We start from the raw sequence: 25,860 nt of genomic DNA, 5'->3' as shown, positions 1-25,860 counted from the left end.
TTCATTGAAATATATAGGCTTTGTTGACAACTTTTGTTTTGTTTTGATATTCACCCACGGCCTTTCACTTTTGTTAGGGATGTGGGGCGGCCACTCGCACTGTCACTATGGGGGGCACGTTTCCAATGGTTGTTCGTCTGGGGGCGGTGCGAGGGGTCGGCTCAGATGGTAGCAGAGCGTGGTTTTTTGTGCTCTTTCCACGAAGGGCCGTGGTTGGATTTGATTTTTGGGTGATGCTGGTCTAGCAGTCTTAGGAATTTTTGAAGAAATGTTGTCGTGGTGGGGTAAGCACACTGTTGTTTTTATTAGGAGCTCGCCCTTGGCCGAGTCACCGGGTGGAATCTGGTTAATTACTTGCATCCTTTGGGAGCAAGAGTGTCAAAAGCATGGCCAAACCCAAAATTGAAACTGTGTGTGTGTTTACCTCATCACACAAATGTTAGGTGTTGTTGTTTAGTGTATGTATGTTGAGTGTATGTGGTGAGTGTAAGCCCGTGTTTTTGATTTGGTGGCTAAGGCGGTGTGTATGGGCAGGTTCTTCTGTTTGGGACCTCATCTGACTGTAGGCATTTCAGTCCAGAGTCTTTAGTTGGGCCTAGTTAAGTTTGTGAATTGTTCGTTGTAAAATTTTTTGTGTGTGTTTTGAAGGTAGACCGACTGACTGAAAGCAAAATGGGTTTGTTTGCTCCACTGCCCAATCCCATTGCTGGGGTTTTGAGCGACATTCGCCCGGTTGATGGTTTAGAGGTGGAACCTTTGTTAGAGTTTTTGGGAAAGGTGTTGCACCTGAAGGAGTTCCCAGGCATGGAGGACTCAGTAGTGTTGGAACTGCTGGTTCCACTCTGCCTGAGACCTCTTGGTGACAAATTGTTAGACTGTTTGAAACGGGGAGTAAATTTTGACAATTTTCACAGTGAAGTACTTGAGCTCTTTGTCCCCTTCAGGGTCATGGAGAGATTGAAGGTTGAGAGGGGGTTTCGACCTCAAAAATTTGATGAAACTCTCAGTCAGTATGTGGGTGACATTTGTGGCGTGTGGCGTGTCCTACGGCTGGGCATCCCTGAAAACCAACTGGTGGACATTGTCTTGCAGGGGTTGAAGCCTGAGGAGCGGTCCAGACTGATTTTTGCTCCGAAGCCTTCTTCTTTTGCAGACCTGGATAGGCTGGTCATCCTTTCACGGAGCGTTCAAGACGCTGATTTTCAGAGGGAGCATGTTTCGGGGCATCTTCCCCGGACTGGTCCCCATCCCGCTGTAGCATCCGTGTGTCGAGGTCCTGAAACACCGCAGAGACAGAGGCATCCTATTGTTTGCTTTGGTTGTGGTCAACCAGGTCACATGAGACGAGAGTGTCGTCAGAGGGTTAATCTTGCGACTTTGTCCAAAAACCTGAGTAGCTCACAAGGGGAAAGTTTGCCTAAACCGCCCTGCGAGAAAGCTGTTTTGGAGAAAGTCAGTAGGAATTTGGGTTCTGTGAGTACTGCCCCTTCTGGGAGTGCTGGTTTTTGGGAGCCTCTGTCGCGGGGTATGAGGGAGCTTGCATGCATGGGAGTGAAAGCGGCGCGCTCAACTTGCCCACGACTCAACATCTTCTTAGGTAAAACGGTGCAGAAGGCCCTTGTGGATTCTGGGTCAGCCCGTTGTCTCATTTCCCTGTCCCTGTTTGAAAACCTAAAATCTTCTGGGCTAATCAAGCAAGTTGAGCGAAGTACCCACATCTGCTGGACTGCGTCAAAATCCCCACTTCCAATCATCTATGAAGCCCGTTTGAAATTCAAGATTGAACATTTTTCTTGGGTGTGGAGTTTTTGGGTAGCCAAGGACCTTTGCATTCCTGTCATTTTGGGAGCGGATTTCATCAAGCATTGTGGCCTGATTTTGGATTTAGGTGCTTCTTTTAGCCAGTGCTTCTTTCGTTTCGCAAGACGGGTGCTCATTCCTTTTGCGGATGAAATTGTGAATGGTGCAGCTGTGGTAGAGCCTGAGACACCCAGCAAACCAAAGGTTGATCCATTAGGGCATCTGACTCCTGGTGAGGCTGAAGCTATCAGAACATTGTGTTCTCGTTTTCCTGAGGTGCTGACGCCAAAGCTTGGAGTCACCAATCTTTTGGAGTACGAAATCCGTTTGACTGACACCCGTCCAGTTCGTTCTCATCCTTACAAGCTTGCTCCACCCAAAATGGAAACACTCCGTGGAATCATCAATGAGCTTCTTGAAAATGGGGTAATTGAGCCTTCTCGCTCAAGTTACGCAAGTCCAGCTTTTCTAGTTCCAAAGCCAAATGGCAAGTCTCGAATGGTTCTAGATTATCGCAAGTTGAATGCTCAGATTGAAATTGACTCTGTCCCTCTCCCTGATTTGCACTCTGCGTTCGATTGGTTCGGTAAGGCCAAGTATTTTTCCGTCTTTGATTTGAACCAGGCTTACCATCAGATTCCCTTGAAACCTGAATCTCGACCTCTCACTGCCTTCTGCGTTCCGTGGAACTTGTACCAGTTCACACGTGTTCCCATGGGCCTAGCTGTGGGGGCCCAGACCCTCACCAGACTTCTGGACTCCATCTTTCATGACGTCAAGTTCAAATTTGTGTTCAACTATCTTGACGATCTTTTGGTGTACAGTGAGAGCTTTGAAGACCATCTGGTTCATCTTGAGGAAGTCATGAATAGGTTGCTTAGGGCTGGCCTTACCGTAAATCCCGAGAAAGTTAGTTTTGCTCAGGCTGAGATTTCTTTCCTAGGTCATCTAGTATCATCTCGAGGTGTCTGTATCGATCCGGCTAGAACCCAGGCTATCAGGGAGTTTCCTCCTCCCAGAGATGTCAAAGGCATTGCCCGTTTCATCGGCATGGTGGGTTTCTACCGGCGCTTCATCCCCAATGTGGCTGAGTTGGCGGCTCCTCTCAATGAGCTTCGGAAGAAGGGCGCCAAGTTTGTTTGGGGTGAAGCACAACAGATGTCTTTTGATCTTCTGAAAGAAGCTATCATGCACCCCCCGGTTTTGGCAATGCCAGATTTCAGTCAAAAGTTTGTTTTGCAAACCGATGCTTCCTCCGTCGCAATTGCGGCTGTGTTGTCTCAAGAGGTAGATGGTGTTAGGCAGCCAATTGCGTATGCCTCACGCACTTTGAACCCATGCGAAAAGAAAAGCTCTTCTGTGTATGAGTTAGAGTGTTTGGCTGTCGTGTTTGGAGTGAACAAGTTTAGACGTTTTTTGGAACATAAAGAGTTTTTGCTGGAAACCGACAACCAAGCGCTCTCGTGGCTCCTTGCACATCCTCGCCAGCTTGGGAAAATTGGTCGTTGGGTTGTCCAGATATCTTCCCTTAAATTCCAAGTGCAACATGTTCGAGGCACGCAGAATGTGATTGCTGACACTTTATCCAGGATGTATCACTCACCTGACGACCAACCTTCTGATCAGGAGGAGCACACAGGGTGTGCTGTGCTCCTGGAGTTTCCCCTTGCCTTTTCTGAGTTCATCCCACATCAGCTAAAAGATCCCGAGCTGGCTAAGATCATTGGTGAGCTTCAAAATGGGGGAGCCCACCCCCCGTATTTTCTGTCCCAGGGTGCCCTTTGTTGTCGAGACCGACAGCGAGGTAAACCCAAGGTTGTGGTGCCTAGTCTTCTTGTACCCATGGTCTTTGCGTACTTTCACTCTTCCCCTGTGGGTGGGCACTTAGGGATTCACAAGACCATTGCGAAGGTTAGGGACATGTTCATCTGGAAGGGTATGGACAGGGACATTGCGGCACGAGTGCGTTCTTGTCAAACATGCTCGCTAAGCAAGCCTGCTCAGAATACCAAGTATGGGTTGTTGTCATCTGAGGTGGCGGAGAGACCTTTGGAGAAGGTTTTCATAGACTATGTAGGGCCTCTCCCACGTAGCAAGTCAGGAAACAAATTCTTGCTTGTTTGTGTGGATGCCTTCTCCAAGTTCTGTTGGCTTTTTCCTTTGAGGAACGCCACTGCACAGCTCACCGTGCAGGCACTTCGTACCCATTTGTTCCAACACTTTGGAATACCCGCCACCATTGTTTCCGACAACGGAACTCAGTTCGTGTCTCACCTTTTCAAAAGAATGTGCTTTGGGCACGGTATCCGCCATGTGACCACTTCTCCTTACTATCCACAGCCTTCCCATGCTGAGAGGTTCAACAGAAATCTTCGATCCGCTCTCATAGCTTTTCATGCTGACAAGCAGACCACCTGGGATCAGGAACTTCCTTGGATTCAATTTGCTTTCAATACTGCACACCATGAGAGTCACAAGGCGGTCCCTTTCGAGCTGTTGTTGGGCTATCCACCCAATAATCCTTTGGCAAATGTGTGGAAAATTGGCGACCTTCTGCCACCCCCTGGTGCAGCCAATGTCAAGGCAACTTGGCAGGCGGCTAGGAGGAACTTGATCCGAGCTAGGGAATTGGTCCGGAGGAAGCACAATCGAGGTCGGTTGGACAATCCTTTCCAGGTGGGGGATTTGGTTTTCTGTAAGGCTCATCCGGTCAGTTCGGCCGTGGACAAGAGAGCCGCTAAGTTGTCTCATCGGTGGTCAGGTCCCCACCGCATCTTGAAGTTCTTGACTCCTGTCTCCGTGCGGCTAGGAAATCCGCAGACTGGAGAAGTTTTCCGGAGGGCTCACATTTCTCATCTGAAGCCTTTCCGGGGAACAATTCCGTAGGTCATCTTTCTTTACTCTTGTGTCTGAGTGGGAAGTGCACTGGGCCAGAGAGCTTGATCACCTCTTCTGTCCCTTGTGCGCTGCTGAAGATTTTTCCCTAGTAAATTTTCCAGCACTGGCCAGTGCAAACCCTGGGGGTGAGTAGTCCCTCCAGTTGAAAGACTTTTGGCGTTCCCCACTTCAGACACTTGAGTTGATCTGTTGGTGTTGAGATCTTCTAAGTATTGGGAGAGGTTGTTTTTCTTTTTTTTTTGGAGAGGAAGTCCTCCTTTGGGGGGGGAGGTTGAGCCGTGACATGTCCACCAAGCGTCCCACCAATGTCACGCCTCAGTTTTTTTTATAGTGCGAGTACTGGCCTTGCGCCGGAACTCAATCGGGTTGGGTCGGGCAGCAATCCTGCAACCCAGAGTCAATGACCGCCTTCTGTCACATTTTCTCCAGAAGGCCGGCGATTGTCGATTTGTCAAGACTTGGTTATCTTCGATGAATATCAGTGTTCATCCTTCAATGTCACTGTTAATTTTGTTCTTCTGTTCGTCGTCAATTCAAGTCATGATTTAAGTGTTTTGCCAGTCGTCAGATGAGGTCCCGGATGTGAGGCTTCACCAGCCGCTGTCCTCGGAGAGGGTCGCCCGGAGGGACACTCCATCTTCCACCTCCTGGGTCTGCCAATGGCCCAGTTTCTCCGGGGACCATTAAGCTACTCACCGTCACCCACCACCACCGCCTGCCACCAGCAAGGATAATAGTTGTGCCACGCAATACGCAAGTTATACTTTGAAATTACGAACATTTTAAAAAACTTTATATTTGAAGGGGGCCCCGCAAAATGATTGATTCTTCGTTATTTATTTTTATAGTATTGTTATTTATTAAATTGTTAATTTTTTCAAAGTTTAAAGTATATTTACAGTTACCATCTTTAATTATTTCTTTATTAGGACTAATTTGTTACTGGTACCAGTTTTGTAATTCAGAAGGGTAAATTTTTTGAAAGATTTTTAAATGAATTCTTTGGATGGCTGACATTGTTGATTATTGTTTATTTGTTGGATTCATTGAAATATATAGGCTTTGTTGACAACTTTTGTTTTGTTTTGATATTCACCCACGGCCTTTCACTTTTGTTAGGGATGTGGGGCGGCCACTCGCACTGTCACTATGGGGGGCACGTTTCCAATGGTTGTTCGTCTGGGGGCGGTGCGAGGGGTCGGCTCATATGTTTCAAAAGGCAGGTTTGACATTTAAATACCGGTTTAACCAGATTATCCATCCTTTGAACCTTATCACCTCACAAAAAAAGGTCATTAATCCCTCTTCACCATACCTTGATTCTGTCGTAACCTCTGGGGATGTAAGACACACAGTTACAAAATAGCAATATGTATATATATTTTACAACAGAAAATTGGAAAAGCCTATAACATTCTAGATTTTATACATTCACTACATATAACACTTTTTCAGTTCCTTACTAATACCCTTGACTATTGGATTAATAGGCAAAGATAATACTCTATATTTTTAGTAAGTAGCATTTTTTAAGGCTCAAACCATGTAACAATTACCATTTGATGAAAAGTTTCTAAATATCAACATACGTAATTAAATAGGATAGATCGCGGCATTTATCGAACTATCTGTTTGGTTTACTTTGGCTCATTAAATTAACGATTACAACTAACAGTTGCGTGCATTAAGAAATACAACACAATCTTACTTACTGAAGGTTTTCTTAAAGACAGATCACACGTCAGATGTCTTACCTGAAAAATCAATATTTCATTTACTTAAGATTTTAGTAACTTTATTTTTTCAAGAAATTATGAAAATTTACTGTAATTAAAACCAAAATGTTAACCAAAAGGTCCCCTAAAAAATCAAAACACTATGTAATATATGTCCTATGCCTAGTTGTTGCCTATCTGGTATTTACTTTAACTTGGCACCATATTATTTGTATTTAAAACAATATACATGATAAAGAAACAATATGAACATTATAGGAAACATGATTCTAAAATTGGCACTAAGTACGTTCTATTTAATTTTACGAGTACTTAGATTTGAAGTTAGTGTTTGGGTTGAAAAATTGTTGGTACTAATACGTTGTTAGAGACGATAGATGTGAAATTTGTATTTTATATTTGAAAGGTAATTACGAATTAAATGGTAAATTCTAAATTCAGGCATTAGTTATTAGATTTATGGTTTGCATTTAACAACCTATATATTTTTTATCTTTAGTCCTATGAATGTAATGTTAAAAGGTTTATAAAAAATATTTTGTTAGAAATGAGCAAAACGAAAAGACATTCCATAATCCATTAAAAACGTGTTAGCTAATATTTCAACATGAGCATTAAAATTCCAAAGAAAACGTCACGCAACATATACACGTGTGTTACCTCACATTGGTAGAAACAAAACACGTTGCCCTGACCATCAGTTGTATCTACAAGGTAAAACCTGCTGTCGAAAACAAATAACTCAAAAATTACTTTACATCTAACACGAAGTCTGCACGAAAAACAGTAAAGGGGACGCTACTTTCCCTAAACCAACTTTATGGCGATGAATCATAAACTAAAAACTTTGTATTCTTCAGAACATAGTTTATAAAAATACTTACACAAGTCTCATTAAATAGGAAAGAAAGATGTACTTAATTGCAATGGATAACCTGTAAGCAAGTATACGCGTTACTGTAAATATACAAACACTCGTGATTTACGGGTTTTGTTAGACTTGAGGTAGCGTCATGGAACATGTAAGTCAATCACTAAAATATATTAATTTACTCTTTTTATAAAATATGTAACAAAAAATATTAATCATATATATGAATAGCATCATATTTATGTTTTATTAAGTTACAAATATATATTTGTAATGCAATAGTAAAAATAACTATTGAATGAACTTTAACATAAAAGAATATTACTCGCATTACAGTAACTAAGTATTTATTCATTTGTATATACATTACAAACATTGAATTGTCATTAGACCTAAGAGCTGTGGCTTCTTCGTCCCTATCCCATTTCAAGATTAGTTTCATACAAAGCGTTTGACATTTATGTACAACATATAAACAAAGCAACACCACACTAAGGAGATTATTAATTTATTTATGTTCGATCTCAATTGCTTTGTTGGGGTAGTTTATTTACATTAAATACATTTTTACATTCTAAATCGTCCTTAAACCTGGGACTATAAGTTTCCAGGTTATGTTAGATTAGCTCATATTAGTAAGCTGCATATTATACAAGTTGTGGGCTTCTTGTTTCTACCACTAGACTTATAGATTTGTGATTTCTTACTATGTTATTTTAAAGTATTTAAAAGCGTTAACAGTCACGTGAATTTAGCTCGTAAAATGGCGGTGACAAATGCTGTGATTGTCAATAACACGTATTCATTAACAGCTGTTTCCAACAATGCGCGGATCTGTTAAAACATTGCATGACAGCTGTATGAATATTTAGTAGGCGTAACAACAAGATTAGCTTCGCGGTGTGGCGCTAACGACATTCACGTATTGGTAGCTCCCAGCCAATATATTAAATGGGATTTTTTCCCTAGGACGCTAGGCACGAGCCTGGGATTGTTTTTCACATTACTTCAGGCTAGACCTAGGGGTTGCTTCATTATCACATGGATAAAATCCATTGGTGACCTGGCGGGGATCGAACCCGGGACCTCACGGACTGAAGTCCCGCGCTCTAACCACTAGACCAGCTCGCTCCCCAGTATACAAATTATTGTAATTAATTTTATTATATTCATTATTTGCTAATGTAACGAAAAATATACTTCTTGTTAGATCATGTTCCTCAAAATACTTTCCCATTAGTACATTCTTCAATTTTTTAAAACATTTTCGAATAAATACATAACGTTCAATATTGTATACATTAGAGAAAAAGCTGCGACAGAAAGCTCGGAAATGTGTTTGAATGTTTAGGACTGACCCCTGGGATTATGTCATGTGAATGAAGTAAGCATTCACTTATCTTTTTTGAGGTTTTACAATGTTTTTATCCTAAATTCACTCCGAAATGCATCAAATCAACCTTCAACGTCTCATCTAAGGTTATATTATTATTTTTTTTATACTTAGAGTATTAACATATATAAGATATTTTATAGTTTAAATTATACGTCCATCCATTTAACCATCCCCAAAAATTTTATGTTTCCCAGTTTTAAAGTTTATTCTTAGTTTACAACTTAGAACTTTATAACTTAGTTTACAAAGAATAAACTGTACCAAGCACGGAGAGGTGAAAGATAAAAAGTTCGCCGGTTATGAGTGAAGATTCACATTAAAAAGATTTAAAGTTCAAGGGAGAATTATCAGTGAGGCTTTTCGTCTAGAGCCAGAAACATATATAATTGAATTTAACACGAATAAATTTTAGCGTCCATAATGATTTATAGAATAAATAAAAATACCTTAAAATATCTACGACAAAACCTAAAAATACCCACAACGCAGCAAACCTGCAGAATCGACATAATTCTATATACTTGGTTGGATTTTCACTTAAATATAAAAAATATAATAAAATAAAAATAAATAGATAAACCAATACCACCACCACCACCGGTTTCGTTTTAAATTTAATAGTTTTTTTTTACTTAAATAACATTATTTGAAAAGCCCTAACTAAAGTACAGTATTATTCATTTACATCGACGTTTTATGCACTGACCTTTGATGAGATACAAATCTAAACATGGATTCTTTAATGTAAAATAATATGGAATTTAACGAATGGAAAATAATATTACAGTAGTACTTATATATTTAAGAGGTAAATTTGAGCGAAATATTATAGTTTACAGTTTACTTAAACACTTACATTTTAAAACCACACAATAGCTTTATTTAGTATTGTCCGTAGAATTTAAAGTACATATTCATGAGCAGAGAAGATATTAATTGCATCAATCTGAGCAACAACTTCTCTGATGCATATTCCAGTGGAGGCCAGCCTCTGGTTAGTTGATAAGTTTACGTCAAGAGAACATTTGGTTTAAATTGGTCAAATTAATAAAGATCACAGGAATTGGGCAGCTACCTTGGTGTTCAAATATAAAATTGTTTAGATATACTGACGTATTATAGTTAAAGAAGACTCCTAGTCTTGTTACTTTTAAGGCTAACGAGTTTGACATAGATTCTAAATTTTGCTTTCGATTTTAGAAAAGGTTTCCTAAGGCAAGTTTAGAGTACCAGATGAAAAACCGAACATAGTATTGTAAAGTAGTAACCTACTCGTATTAATAATCAGAGATATCCATATCTTAAAATTAAGTATAGTGACCGGTTAGTTTATTGGCAGTGTAAATTAAATGAAGATAAGTAGGTAGAAAAGACATGTTTTGGTAGTTACATAGCAAACAATCCTGTTCATAAAATATGTCTGTCTTTAACTAGTTACATCATGACGTCAAAATGTTAGTCATTGATTTGAGATATTTTTTAATAGGCATTTCTAAACGGAATAAATTCATTGTCTTTGCTTTTGGGAGTGTTGTCAGCTGTCTTTGAGTCGAACAGTAGTTGCGTTTGGATAAGTTAGCCAACTATTTCTCTCGGTTGTTCTCGATCCCATAGCAATTTTTTCTCATTTCAACACGGTTTTGGACAGAGAACAATACCTATATTCTTCACAATGTGTTAAAACTTATATACTATACGTGAATATACCCATGTTATTTCTTAACATTCAATCTGTGTTAACCTGTATTAGCCTCTTAAGTCTATGATAGGATATTTTCAACGCCTATATCTCCTCACAATCAACCGGAGATGATAGTTTACTTGCCTACTGCTACTGAAATTTTTTTTAGTAAAACTTACTCACAGACAAGGGCAGCTTGCTTACTTTTGTTGATGCGGGGGTTCAGGAAAGAATTGAAATTTGTATATACATAATTGCTAACCCGATTATTTTCATGGTTTTTTCATCTCCAAGGATTTATTTGACCATCACTAAGAGTAACAGATTTTTCATACTCAAAATAAATACCGCTCATAAAAGCAAAAACCAATCATTCTAGTACCACCAACACAATACCATTACAACAACCTTCTGTAGTAGGAAAAACTGAGGTAAAAAACTAGTAAGCTTCATACTATATATCCCTGCTATATATGCTATATATGTTCTGTTCTGCTTGCTGGATATATCCCTTCCTATCCAGTAATAAAGCACCCATCTAATAAGTGAGCGAGATATGTAAGAACCCTACCATTGGGTAACATATACGAGCAATGGAGCCTAGCTAGTTACCTTGATGAGCGCAGGGAGTCTATGGATAACTCATGTTTACAAACTGCATGTTTGCATTATAGTTAACACGGTTTGCGCCTGTTTCGTCCGCTTCTGTCAACAGATGGCACAAAAGTGAGTGTTTCTGCGCTACCTTTGTTTTCTGAACAACTGTTATTCATTCTGATTATTATTCCCACGGTGTAATTAAAACCTGTTGAGTCATTGACTTTATAGGACAACCCATTAACTTTACTTAAGTACAGTTCCTCATGTAAGATGGTTAAACTTACCGTTTTATTATATCAGTTTCATAATAGAATATTAATTATTTATTATATATAATTTTTATACTACTTATACTCCTAACATTACAACCACATCGTTTTATTGGATCCTATATTTTTTTTATCTTAGTCAATTTAAAAGAATTAAAGTAATGATTTTTTAACTAAATAGTTCCGTTATATTAATAAGCATATGACTCGTGTCACTGTAAAGTGATCTATTCTAGCAACTAGCATGAACACAAATGATATAGTATTTTTAATAAACATAAATCTTTTGTTGGTTTTCGTAACATTTTGACTTTATTTAACCCAAGTGATACGATTGCTAGGACTACAACCTACAAATTTCGCAGTGTTCTAAATGCATACAAGTGCAGCTGATACTGTGTATGTTATGGGATACTAAACTGGATCCATCTACTTGGTCTATTGTCTCGGTGGTAAAATTAAAACATTCTGCTAGATGATTGGTTCACACTCATTTTACACACGTTAAGTGTACAATTAACAAGTTTATATATTTTGTTTCTAGTTTTATTACGGTATAAGTAATGTAAGAACAGTTCAGTTAAATGAGAACTTTAGATACTGTTATACATAAATAAAAATATAGTGTCATGAGATGGTGTATGATTTGTATAATGTGTTCGGTGTTTATACATGTATTTTTATTTTAAATGACATGGTTATTTTATCTTTTCTACGCTATAGTTTATCGTAATTATATGATTCAAGCCATGGCTTATTTGATTACTTTTTAATTTTGAACTCTTATTGAATTCATTTTTGGTTGTTAGGTTAAAGTTTTGTTTGTTTTAAAAATAAATTGTTGCTATTGATTTGCTTCACTTTCATGGCCCTTGTTCTGTTTATAAACATTATGGATACTTTATAATTTTACCTCGGTCCAACTATGAAGAGGTGTTTCGTTAGGTATAAATTACTAAAAAATGTTATTTTAACACATCTTACACTAATAACACTGTTATCAGTTAACTGCAACAAAACTAAATCATCAATAGCGCTCTTTGTCAAAACATCATATAGAATATTTTACACTTTTCATCAACGGTTTTTAACTCCGGTAATTCAAAAATAAAATAGAACGTCATGCAAAACTGTATAGATAAATATAGAATAGAGACAGCTTTGTACGTTCTGAGTGCCGCAAGCATACAATACATGCTCCTCAGAACACATTATACTAGGACCACGTTCTATGTTCTGGTCTACGAAGCTCGTGTTGGTTATCATATGTTGGGGCAATCATCAGAATTGTAGATGCTAGTTTTCATGTTGGATGTGTAGCTTGGTTGTAAATTAATAATAATAATGCGTTTACTTGAGATTGTATTATGCAATGATAATTATTTATCCTCCTAATGACTTGGCAATTAATTTGTATTATGATTTAAGTTTTTTATCAATGCTATTACTACTCTGCACTTCAAAAGTTATAATGAATATCTATATATTTAATACGCGACATGAAACTTTGTGAACAATAAGGCTTTTTTGTTTTAAGATTTTTACCCCACATATTATGTACCAAAATGTTCTTCTAGGTGTGTAGATGTGCAAACTGGCTTTAGATTTTTGAAATATATCTTTTTAAGGGCGTGGGCTGCCCTCAAAGTTCCTTCCATAAGGATAAAATTGTGATTGATTTGAATTTTAGTATATTCTGAAACAGATGTCAATACATTAGTTTAAAAAAATTAAATCCCAGCCGTTTTGTTTGGTTTTGAAATGTAAATAGTTTGCATGTTTTTAAAAATAATTAGAAACCTGGCAAAGAAATGTTACCTATAGGACATGACGGGAGAAAAGTTTTACATAATATTTTAGTTTAAACATGCCAAGGACCTGACGACAAAGAAATATAGCCGGTCGGACACGGCGAGTCAACATACGGCAAGCAATGCAAAACGTAAGGAGCCCAGACGAGGAGCTGGAACCGTGAGTGGCAACGTGTACTTACAAATTACACTGACAAATACAGTACAAGAATTCAGCAGCATTTACTTGGCGAGATGGAATAGAAATATCAGAAATGAGGTGCGCTACATTTTAAAGAAGAACAAATAGGACGAGGCGAAGGATTTTCATCCTGCTGCCATAAATGAAAAGTGAATCTACCTCCATCCCGATAAGTCTATTATATCCAGAGCCTACAAATCATTTGAGCAGAAACTACAAAGAGAACATTAGATAGTACAACTCGGCGCTCGCAATGGTCAGCAATCGAGCTAAAATTAAAGAACATAACGGTTGAGGCATTTCTGTATAAGAAGGTGCACGATAAAATTTATCACTCAATTGGCACATTTCAACCGTCAGAAGGGGAGCATCCAACATATGTGTGATTTATGATTTATGATTTATGCCCAAATTTATATATACGGCGTCGAAACCGCTGTTCAAGAAAGAATGCCAAACAAAGCTAATGGCTCTTGCAGCACTGAACTCATGCACATTTTGACTCAACATTTGGTTGATATTAATCCATACGCGCAAGTTTTCAGCATGATGAGCTGCATCCTGCAAAATACTCCTACTGAACAGCAAAAAGAACTTAGAATGCATATAGCCAACGATCGAGCTCAAGACCAACGTCGATACAACGACGCATCTTCTATGACGTTGCTATAATATCCTAACTTATTAAGGTCGATTCACACACATCAGTCCAGTCACAGTTCCGTTACAGTACAGTTGCAGTCCAGTCACAGTTGCATCCGCAATTTTTCAGTCAATTGTCCGTCAGTTGGTTTCAGTCAGTCTTCCGTCTCTAAAATTCACAGTAATTTATAGTCAAAATTGTAAAGTTATAAACCTATATTCTATCAAATTATCATTGTCCATCTTGTTGATTGTTACAAACAGTACTCAAAATACAAACGCAACCATTTAAATAACAATAACACTATTTTCTAACCTCAAACAGGCGTCCGAACAATCAAAAAGTATCGTTGGAAAGAAATCTGAAATTGACTGACGGATGCCAGCAGAGTGACTGACGGGACTGCAACGGATGAGTGTAGATAGCGCAATAGAAAATCCATCAAAGAATATTTTTGTTAACTGTGACGTGCCTGAAGTGACTTTACTGTGACGTGCCGTAACTGATGTGTGTGAATCGACCTTTATTCGTGCGAATTCGCACGGGTTCACCTAGTTTTTTTTTATGTTGTGTAAATTTTCTTCTGGAGCACAACGGGGACTTTTTTATTCTTATTGTATACAATTAATTAGTGAATTTTTGTTAGTATCGTGACAGTTTCGTTTAGTAATCTCAAGATGTATAAAACTTGAGTTGTAGAGTTGTAGTTGTAAAAATTGAGTTGTAGACTCGATTAAATACCATGCAGTGTATTTAAGATTAGCCCTTTAGCCTTTATTTCTGAACTAAAATTTGTTTACATTTCTATAGTTGTATTTTGTCTCATGTTTGTATTTTAAGTACCAGCTTGCGTAAAAATCTAATGCAATTGGTGAAAACAATATTCTACTTTGTTGGGAAAAATTGGTAATGTCACACACACATGATGTAATGTGTAAATTTGATAAACAGAAAGGAAATCAAACTAACTAAACCTGTATTAACGCATGCAAAACACTAGCTAATAGAACACGGAAAATGGCATGAAGCTAAAACATAGTCATTCATAGAGCAGGACAGACGTTAATGTTAAATCGGCGAGGTGTCTGTGGTAATATGTACTTGTGTACTTATTTATGTAGTTGTGAACATATTCAAATATAATCAAATATTTAATTTTCATGTATTCTGTCAATTTAAATTTTTACATGATCCGAACACTATACCAACTAGATTTTAGATTGTGTGTCCTTACAATTTTTCATTTTTTGAATGAGAGATTTGCGCATTACTTTGCAAACAACTTTCCAAAAATGTCCCGAACGATTTTGATAAAAATTTAGTATGTTATAGTCTTTTAAATTCTGAACAAAATTGTACAAATCCCATTTTCGTATATTTACTCTCACCGCTTACACATAATAAAGGTTGTTGACAAACTTATGAGAGAAAGTATGTGTCAGAATGCTGATACCGTCTATTAAAATTAAAACGTTACGAAGTTATTTCAATCTTAATCAAGTCGTCGGTCTTGTATGTTAAATGTCAAAAAGCTTAAGACACCATCTATTAAAAAAAAAAAAACTAATAGCTGACAAAAAAGAATGTTCGTTTTAACAAAATAAAGAATGTTCTGATTGTTTGGTCCCCATGGATTTAAACGCCGAGATAAAAACATCAGTCAGTAAGCGCAAATAAATTTATTTCAACAACCATTTGTTTAACTTTTTGTTATTTCTAAAGAACATTTTTTATATTTCTTTTGTGAAATCATTAGAAATCACTTTTTATGATTATTTTAAAATGTGATTACTTAAGTTTTTTTGGTAATCATACATATCCAAAAATATCTAAGAAAAGGATCCAACAAAGAAATCTATCTCTAACGTTAATTTATCTTGTAATAAACAAGTTGAACAGAAAAATCAAAACAATTTTCGGATAATTTGATTAAAATTGATGGTTTATAATTAGTAAAAGCTATCGGCTTTAATTATTACGTTGTTTCGTTTTCAACTAGTTTTGAGTTCTTACACACAATTAAAACACGGTTGAACATAATTACACAGACTGTCATTGTCAATAAAACTGCAGTAAATAATTACACTTTTGCATAATTCTAGAAATAAATGTACTGTGCATTTTTTTATACGACCTGCATCATATATTTTTTATTTGTTTTTCCATAAACAACTACCAGAATAAATAATGAAGAATTAGTATCATTTTGCTTATGAAATAACTATGTTGTTGATGAATACGCCTCTCGGATGCAGAATATTAGTTAATCAATAAAATGTTGACCATCTTATTAACCAAATAAGATCTAAAATAATAGTACTGTAATAAAATATATATGAAATACAATGTCAGTAAAATGTCCAGTATGTTAGTATAAATAATAAAAATTGTTTACTTAATTTCAACATTCATAAATGTTTAAGATGCCGTTTCAAAATTTGTTTTGCTTATTATATGACAGCATCTCTTTGCTAAAAGGCTAACTATAGTAAATGTATACCCTCCGACGATCTACCGACGCTGCAGTAGTAGTAGCAACGCCTGCCATAAAGTAGTAAAAATGCCATGGATCATAAAAAGTTTCTATTTGACTGCCACTTGCCCTAGGCTGGCATTGAGACATTAATGTAAGTACCCAGCTCTATACTTCTTCGATGTCTTCCATTAGCCTGGTAGACTAAACGTAAACCTTGAGCCCGTCTATATTATACAATTAAGTTTGTAGTTTGTTAAAACTTGATTGTATTTATTTTCATATTTAGAAAACTATCTTATTTCTTGTGTAATAAATGTTTATCATGCAGTTTTATTCTGCAAAGTGAAGTTCAGTAGATTACAAACAAAATTCCTTTAAAGAGGTTGTTACCTTTAATGTACATTTTAACTCATAATAGGAAACAAATTAATGTGGTGTTAATGTAAAGGAATATTTGCCATTAGATTGCATATTAGTATGATGTAGTGCTGAGTCCCTATAAACATTACTGAATCTCATTCATCTCAATCCAAGTTTCATGGGGTAATGGATTCATAATACTGTATAGCGTAGTTACGAATCTTTAAAATGTACCATAAACCGGAATAAAAATTACATGTAGTTTCTTAGTAAAAATTCAAGTCATAAAAACATATTATTTATGGGAAACCACCTATGATGTATTCAATGTATGTACTGTATAATGTATAATGATTGTATTCAAAATAAATATACATTTTTCAAATGAACACTGTATAAATTTATCACGATGGTAATTATTGTTTATTGGTTTAAAATTTTAATAAACGTGGTTAAGTACTGTTAAAATACTCGTGCACAACTTTCTTGATTACAAAGTGTCTTTTCTTTTGTTAAGAGTTATCTTTAGTAAATTAAAATCGGAGCATTAGTTTTGGAAATGAAATACCGCACCACAATGTGTTGGTTCGTAAGCAAATAATCTTAGAACTCTAATATGTTTATAAACAACCTTAAGATAGTCCAAACAAACTATGTTTATTTGTAGCTCCTTGAACCCATTGTTGAATATAGGCTTCTGCACAATGCACTATCTTCAATGGATGTTTACTCAGGTTTCAAGGGGGAGATTGATATATGATACAACATCCTGCTTTACAATTTAAAACTTTTTTTCAGAATCAGTAACCGATCCAAATTACGAAATAAATTATTATTATTACTCTGCTTTGACTAATTTTATTAGTATTAATGACAAATTCGTCAAACATATCATTGTAAATTCAATTGTCTGTTTTTTTTTTTTTAGCTTTAATGTTTTCTAGATTATCAAAAAGTTTACAAAAGAGATAATAATACTGTATGTTTTCATAATATTTATCATAGTACCTTCAATTGCTACAATCAATAAAGATATGTATATCCAAACATCTAACATTCATCCACCATTATTAATCAATTAAGTAGTTTATATTTACAAGTTTGTCATTCTTTTAAGTACAGACTATAATTCACCCCGTGGTCGAAAACTCGACCAAAATTAAGTATTGTGAAAACTCCCTAATTTAGAACCATCATTTAAATAAAAATGTGATCCAGATTTCTAATTTGTTCTTTCTTTTGTCCTTATTTTTTAGCCTATTTTATTTTATAAAGGCATTCTGCACAACTAAAGGTAAATATCTTTTTAACAGTATGTGTAGATTTTCCTTGCAATGCACACTAGCTGATAAAAAAAGGTTTTCAGGAAACATACTTGCCCATTAATATATAGGATAGTGCCAAACAAATATATTGAGAGTCAAACTTAGGATCCGTTAGGATTGAAATAGCTTTAAAAGTTTACTTTAAGACTCCTACAAAGAAAAAAGTCGAAGAAAACACCTATTGTAAGCTCATGGCCCCTGAAGTGTACATTTTCCTCCAGACACATTAAGCTTGTTTGCACCCTCTTGTTGTCTTTGATAGTATACTCTTACCCTTCATGTATTTTATTTCAAGTTTCTCCAATTTTGTATGGTTCTAAATATATTATTTTTTTCTTCGCAGAATAATCATTCGAATAAATGGCTTTAATAAATATGCTAGCTGAGTGTGGTTTTGGGTGAGTTAATTATGTGACATTAATTTAAAAATTATATTACTGTGAAACTGAAGAAAGGCGACTACGTAGGAACTAAATAGAAATTAGTTTGGCTAAAATTTCGAGGCTGGATGAATGTTTATTATTATTGACACAGTAAAACTAGAAACTAATTCCAAAATTTCTTTACTTAGTAAATTCCTTGTCCTTTAATTCTTTTACATGAATTCAGAGGTTATGTCTTTATACTTATCTGCGAGAGAGAGAGAGAGATAGTTTTCAAAAGCTGTTTTACAGATTTATGGTCTATCGGTATTTATTGTTTAGTTTTGTCTCCACTTTAACTGAGGATTCACCTATAAAAATGACCAAGGTTGACATATTTTCAAAATTTTTTCAAAACCTTTTTTCAAATTTAGGTACACCTGACTACATAGACCTAAATAAACGTAAACTATACTAATAATTATATTATAGGTACATACCTTACGTCAACAATTCAACAAGTAGTGTTCATATTCACCCAATTCACGTCCCAAGTTTTGCCTAGCTGAATATTGATAAAAAGGTTAAATACCTCTAGTAATTGTCCGTGATCCTAGATTTAGGTCAGCAACCCAGCTTTCAAACCTAAAGATTCATTTTTAAGCTGTTACCATAGTTCAAACACATTCCAAACACACAAACCCTCTTCATAACTGTGAAGAGTCGTTAAACACACGAACACGAAAACAATAAACTAGCTGAATATGCCTGGGCATTGTAAAGTAATCTTTGTAAGAATTTCTCATCCAAATTTTGGTATGTCAATTATATTCGAATAAATAAAAATTACGTACGCACGAAAAAAACATTTAAACATTTACTATCAACAATAAAACCTGTTGGCCTACTATCAACTGGTTGTGGTACGGAGACAGAGTAAACTGTTATTCGTATTTTATTTTAATTTAGTTGACAATCTCATTTGGATTTAACATTCTAGTAAAGATCACTTAACAATGCCTGAATAGGTGAAATATGCAGTGACCACTGATTGTGGATCTGTTAATGTAAGGTATGTACCTATAAAAGTATAATTAAACAGATCAGTGGCTACATTATTAAGTTTAATATAGTAATCACGTTTTAATTTATTTCATTTTGGAAAGAGAGAGTACTTTTTCACTATACATTAACTTCTAAATCGATAAATCAATTTGTTCAAACACGTAAGGATTATTTTAATACAGAGTAATATAACCAAAGATGAGTAAAACCTAAATTATCTTGCTATATATACTAAAAGTATTATATACCAAATAAGTTCAACCAGGCTAATATCACATTAACCTGACATTGAGAATGAGGAGGTAATGGCTAGACGGAGTGTTTGGACCCGAAATGTTCCTTTAATTGACCATTGGTTGCATCTTCCCATACTTCCTTCTACAAGACGATAATTTATGTACTTTATTTTATTTATATAGCGATTATACCTGGATTTGATTGAAATTTTTGTAAATATGGTCAATACTCTCCAATTATGACGATACTTGACAATTTATTGAGATACTAGTGTTACGGTTATAGACTAACTGAATGAAAATCTATTTTCTAGTTGTTGTAAAACAGACAATAAGCAAGGCTATACTGAGTCTACGACGTAGGCAATCTTAGAAGCTGATTGTTAAATAACAGATTGTGCTTAAGTAAACCTTCTCGTTATCTTCGTAATAAGACGAGGCTAACGAAGACGCTTATTTGTGAAACTTCTCCTTCACTCAAGTCTATTTTTTTTCTTGGGATCTATATGAAATGTAATGATAAAGTATATTAAATTTTTAATGGGGAATATACGCTTTTCCGTAGGTCTCATGTTAAGACCTAGACAAGGGACCACTTTAAATGGTTATTAACATTTTAATAAAACACACTTTAAGACACGTTATGACATGTATCAGGAAATTAAAGTACTCAATAAAAGCTGATTAATATTTTAGTGAAAATTGTACTAGGCAAAAGGAAATCTACCAAGTCTGTAGCTTTATGACAGTGGGAGTATTAGCTCATACACATGTTGTAATTTTCTGATGTATAACAGAAAATGGTAAGTTTACGTATTCATACCATCCCGAAAAGGAATTTTCGTTTAATGTTAAGTCACTTTAATAAGTATTTCATGCAGAAAGAATTTGAACGTCTGTCTTACCACCCACTGTTGTACCAACCACCCCTTCCTTTGCTCAATACTCTTTACGCACATCTAATATTTTTTATGAGATTAGAAAGTTCAAGATTAAAGAATCCACAGCTTAGAAATTATATATCGAATAGATAATGATTTTAATAATAAAATTTACTAACTATGATTTATTCTATCATGTAAACGTCATAAAATATATTTTACACACGACCTCTTAACTTGTCTTATACATTTTTATAATTAAATGTTTTCTGCAAATAACAAACAGGTTTAAACTATTACAGAGTGGAACAAGGTTACCGTTAAATAGTTGTATGTGTTAAACTACTAAGTATTGGTGAACAAATTTCATAAATATGAAATAAAAAGAATCATTAGTGCACTCATAGTCATTTTATCTAAGAAAATACAAATATTTTTTAAACCATCCTAATAGTCTGTTATTCCCTATTTGTAAAGGATGGAAACCTAAATTTGTGCCATTTGTCACCAATACTTAGTAGTTTAACACATAACATATTTTTTTAATAACTTCGTTCCAACCTGTATTCATCAGGTAAGAACTTTATGTTTACGGATTCATTTTGAAATAAATTCTCCAATAAATATATTTTATTGTTGCGTTAATTTTTCTTTTTTAATTAGGAAAACCGAAATATGTGGCGATATCGTAAAGGGGGGTTTAAAATAGTCACCTATTGTTTTACGATTCCAAAGCGTCCATTGAACCTTATCACGTGACAAAGGACAGGTCTCTAATTCCTTGTCACCACACCCTAAACCTGTGTCGTGACTTATACATGAACATGTAAGACATTTACACACACACACACACACACACACACACACACACACACACACACACACACACACACACACACACACACACAAAATGTACTAATATACAAAAGTGCATTGGTTGGACTATAGCATTCTTTCACCACTACTTTCAATTGGATGTTGCAGAATGTCTAAACAATTGAATACGATGTTAAAATAACTGTTTCGCAATCTTTAATAATTAAAACTCCACCCGACAACTAAATAATATTTTCTTTTTATTGTTTCTGCTAACTCGTGCATTTGTTATTACTTTCATACTTAAGTCTGAAAAGGCTATATTAATGTACTTACCTGTTTATACTATGTACAAAGAGTTCTTAAAGATAGATAATCCGTCTGGTCTCTTACCTGAAAAAAACATTAAAAATGAATCACCACTTTAATCAGATAAGATAGATAAAAAAACAACGATATGAATAGTAAAGTTAAACAACCTCTGACAAGGTCTAGTAATAAAACATACTATAAGGTCTCTAAAACTCATACGTGTCTGAATTATATTTACTGTATCTTAAAATGCTGATGACACGTCATTAACGTTTTCTAGCCTCTCCACAAACATCCTAGAACTCAATACGTTCTTGAAGGAGAATGCACTTGTTAATTGGCTTCAGCAAAATAGACTACAAGTAAATATCTCTAAAACTGTCCATTAACTGTAATCTAAATAATAGTTTGCTCAGTATTTATTCGGGTGATGAACCTGATATCTCAGAACGCTCCGTTAAGTTCTTTGTCGTTTCAACAGCATATCATGTATGTAAGAAACTGAGTCAGGGTACTTCTGTGCTCCAGAATCTGGATCGCTTTGCATCGACTGATATACTTATAACTGCTTATTATGGTATTATTTATTCGCTTATATCCTATGGAGTTTCAATTTGGGGCTCTGAGAGCACCAAATACAAGTCAGTGTTTGGGCTTTAGAAGAAAGCTATACGAAAAATGTTTCATATTTCATCCAGAACCTCATGTACCAACAATCATCTTTTTAATCACTTTCTCCCATCTCACACTTATTGAACAAGAAGTAAGTCCAGATGCATTATGAATATCCCGCCACACTCCAACGCATTTTTTCGTAGTATTTAGGAGGAGGCTGACATTTGTTCTAATTAGAAAAAAAGAATTACTCAGTAAATGAATTTTTAACTGTTAAGTTTGGACATGTATAATTATTTTTTAGAGGGATTGTTTTATTTAGTTTTAATTTTGTAATTTTGACTTTCCACATACCACATTGTAACTATGTCTTCATGCTGAATACAGAATTTGAATTTGAATTTATATATTTTGTAATATGCCTAACAATATGATAACAAAACAAACACATCAAAACAGATTCAATTGACAATGGCTACAGACGGCCGTTGAAATATGCATCAGTCTAGTGATTCAGTTACGGGGACAAGATTCGTGTAATGAATATTTTGGCTATGAATATTTTACTATAGGCTGAGAATTACAACAGGGGACCTAAGCCTAAAATAGGTATAATACACAACTAAATAGATTGATAACCAGGCATTTAAATTGAAAAGGTATTCATACTTATTAACTGTTAGGGAGTATTGGAATAAAATATGTGTGTCAAGCAAGTTAGGATATTGAGTGTGAATTTCAATATAAATTCCAAAATTCACTCATGATTTTATAATTGTATCCTACAGAAACATGTATATTTAAATTATGAATAAGCACAATATAGGTAAAAGGCATTATACAACATGAAATGGAAAAGATAAATACGAAAAGGCATTGCATATCCGATAAAAATGCCTTAGCTAATATTTCAAAATGAAAACCAATATTTCAAAGAAAGTCACGCAACATATAAATAAAAAATAAATAAAAAGGCCTTTATTTACAACGAGCGAGTTTAATAATACATGGTTCAAACTAACTCAAGTCAATAAATCTAAACTATCCTAATATATTTACATAAGTATATACAACAAAGCAAACACAATAATTTACAATAAACATTTTACATTTGTTTTTTGTTTTTTTGGCGGCCCTGAATGAGTTATTTAATTTGAATGAGTTTGCCCTAGATTTCGAACACTTAATCTCTTGAGGGAGGCCATTGTACAACTGCGGGCCGAAATAAGAAATAAGTGTTATATACAAGTGTTACATAACATTGGCGTTAGTGATTGTTTTACAAAAAAGATTAGCCAACCAATTATTGTATAATGAATTACAAGGGAAAACATACCTTCAAACAAGAATAAGTAAAATACCCCTACCGCAGCAACTTTGCAGACTAAGCGAATTTCCATTTGATTGATTGGATTTTACCCAATGTTTTGTTCAACCATGTCAGATGTATTCCCTATTTAAATATTATTAAGTTTAACGAGAACTTAGTTCAGCTGCTGCAGGGAAGAGAAAGTGTTTTCTCAGTAACATTTTAATAGTAAAATTTCGTATAAATAAGTTTGCCTAACTCTATCAGAATACATCAGTAAAGAAGCAAACAATAACAGGTTACGTTTACCTATGAAAAATAACATGCAATTTTGTAATTTGCAGTGTTTTTATTAATTTTTTCTTTAAAATTCAATTGTACAGTAAGGTTTCTTCATTATAAATCTGCATCTTTTAAGCTTTACGGGATGCATCAAATACAATAATAAAATAAACTGTTACCTTGTTCAATATCCTTCTATTCTTCTTACGACGACCGGTTTCGTGACGACAGTCACATCAACAGGTCAATCCTCGTAGAACGATTCGTTATGTATATATAAAGTTTTTACCGAGCTCAAAACACAAACACATTATATTTACAAAGTATTTACAGACAGAAACCTTTGCGAAGCGTGCACATTTACGGCGAGCCTTCTACGAGGATTGACCTGATGATGTGACTGTAGTCACGAAAGCGGTCGTCTTAAGAAGAATAAAAGGATATTGAACAAGGTAACAGTTTATTTTATTATTTAAATCTTCAATATCCAGTAGTAGAAATATTAATTGTGATCAAATATAAATTGGGAATTTTGTATGTTTTAAGGGTAGAGATCTTAAAAAATAAAATTCTGACAAATTAGTTCCCCATTATCACTCATTATCGTTCTCGTGACTCAATCTGAACCTAATCTATTTTTTTTATTGTTGGTTCGCAAGCTCATTCAAAGGTATCAGTCATAAACTGCCAATTTTCATCTAAATCGGACCAAAATTATTATGAAATCGTGTTTAAAGAATACCGTACACGTACAAATAATGTTAAACATTGAATAGTTTTTTTGGCCTCTAGGGACATCAAGTAGAAAATGTATACTGGTCCTGGGTATAGATCTCACCATGCCACCTAGGGTATTGGGTTATTCCCCATAGGGCACAATAAGTATTTTATACCGAACACGAAGTCTTCATTATAAAAGATTACTTGACATCAAACGTGGTGGGAATGTGCGCTTTCCAAGTAAAATTGACCTCAAAGATTTTTCTTATCTTTCCATATACTATCTCATAGTAATTTTAAATAAAATACTAAAGATGAATGTACTTCGTTTGAAATGCATAACCTGAAATGCATCATCTTTTGAAAAAAGATTGAAAGTTTTGATTTGTTTAACATCTATCAGATTTAAGAAGTTTTTTTAAGCCAAAAAGGTTTGCATTAAAAATAAACTCCCATACTAAGCTATATTGATCGAACATAGATAAACCAATCAATTGTTGTCTTAGTGTTGTATTTTACTTTGTTTGTTGTCGTACATATTCGTATGCCAGACGCTTTGTCTGAAACTAATCTTGAAATGGGATCTAGGGTATAAGGTTGAGCCACAGCTCTTAGGATTAATGGTAATTCTAACTTTGTATTGTATACACAAAGGAATAAATACTTAAGTAATATGAGAACTACTATTTTATGTAAAAGGTCTCCCAATAATTGTTTTTCAATTGTTATAACTAATAGAAAAATGCATTACATAACAGTGTTTGTAATTTAAGAAAATAACCATAAAATATATAATATTTTTCTTATTTATTATCAAACTTTTTAAGATATATATTTTATCAAAATTGGAAAATAATATAACTATATAAATTCACTCACGTATTCCATAGCGCAAACTTAATACCATTATATAAACCCTAACCACCAATGTTTGTATATTTCAATGTATGTTTCTTGTTTACAAAATGTAAACAAGAAACATACATTGAAATATACAAACATTGGTGGTTAGGGTTTATATAATGGTATTAAGTTTGCGCTATGGAATACGTGAGTGAATTTATATAGTTATATTATTTTCCAATTTTGATAAAATATATATCTTAAAAAGTTTGATAATAAATAAGAAAAATATTATATATTTTATGGTTATTTTCTTAAATTACAAACACTGTTATGTAATGCATTTTTCTATTAGTTATAACAATTGAAAAA

At 34.8% G+C, this 25,860-nt stretch overlaps 1 protein-coding gene across 4 annotated transcripts in view; it reads right to left on the bottom strand.

The window, feature by feature from the left end:
• LOC128991846 (uncharacterized) overlaps positions 1–25,860 on the bottom strand; it is a 208,890-nt gene that overhangs the window by 132,849 nt on the left and 50,181 nt on the right. Inside the window, exon 2 of one of the 4 annotated variants that reach the window (XM_054415061.1) lies at positions 21,744–21,800. The exons of the other annotated variants lie outside the window; for them this stretch is intronic. The gene's annotated coding sequence lies outside the window, so the exon portion shown is untranslated. The remainder of the gene's footprint in view (positions 1–21,743; positions 21,801–25,860) is intronic. 4 annotated transcript variants of the gene reach the window in all.

Source organism: Macrosteles quadrilineatus, unplaced genomic scaffold (genome assembly GCF_028750875.1).
Source record: "Macrosteles quadrilineatus isolate MER2022 unplaced genomic scaffold, UCM_ALF_1.0 Scaffold_4__1_contigs__length_99947679, whole genome shotgun sequence".
In the NCBI taxonomy this organism is placed as follows: domain Eukaryota; kingdom Metazoa; phylum Arthropoda; class Insecta; order Hemiptera; family Cicadellidae; genus Macrosteles; species Macrosteles quadrilineatus.
Note: the sequence above shows the minus strand (reverse complement) of the source record. Positions and strands in the feature narration are given on the sequence as shown.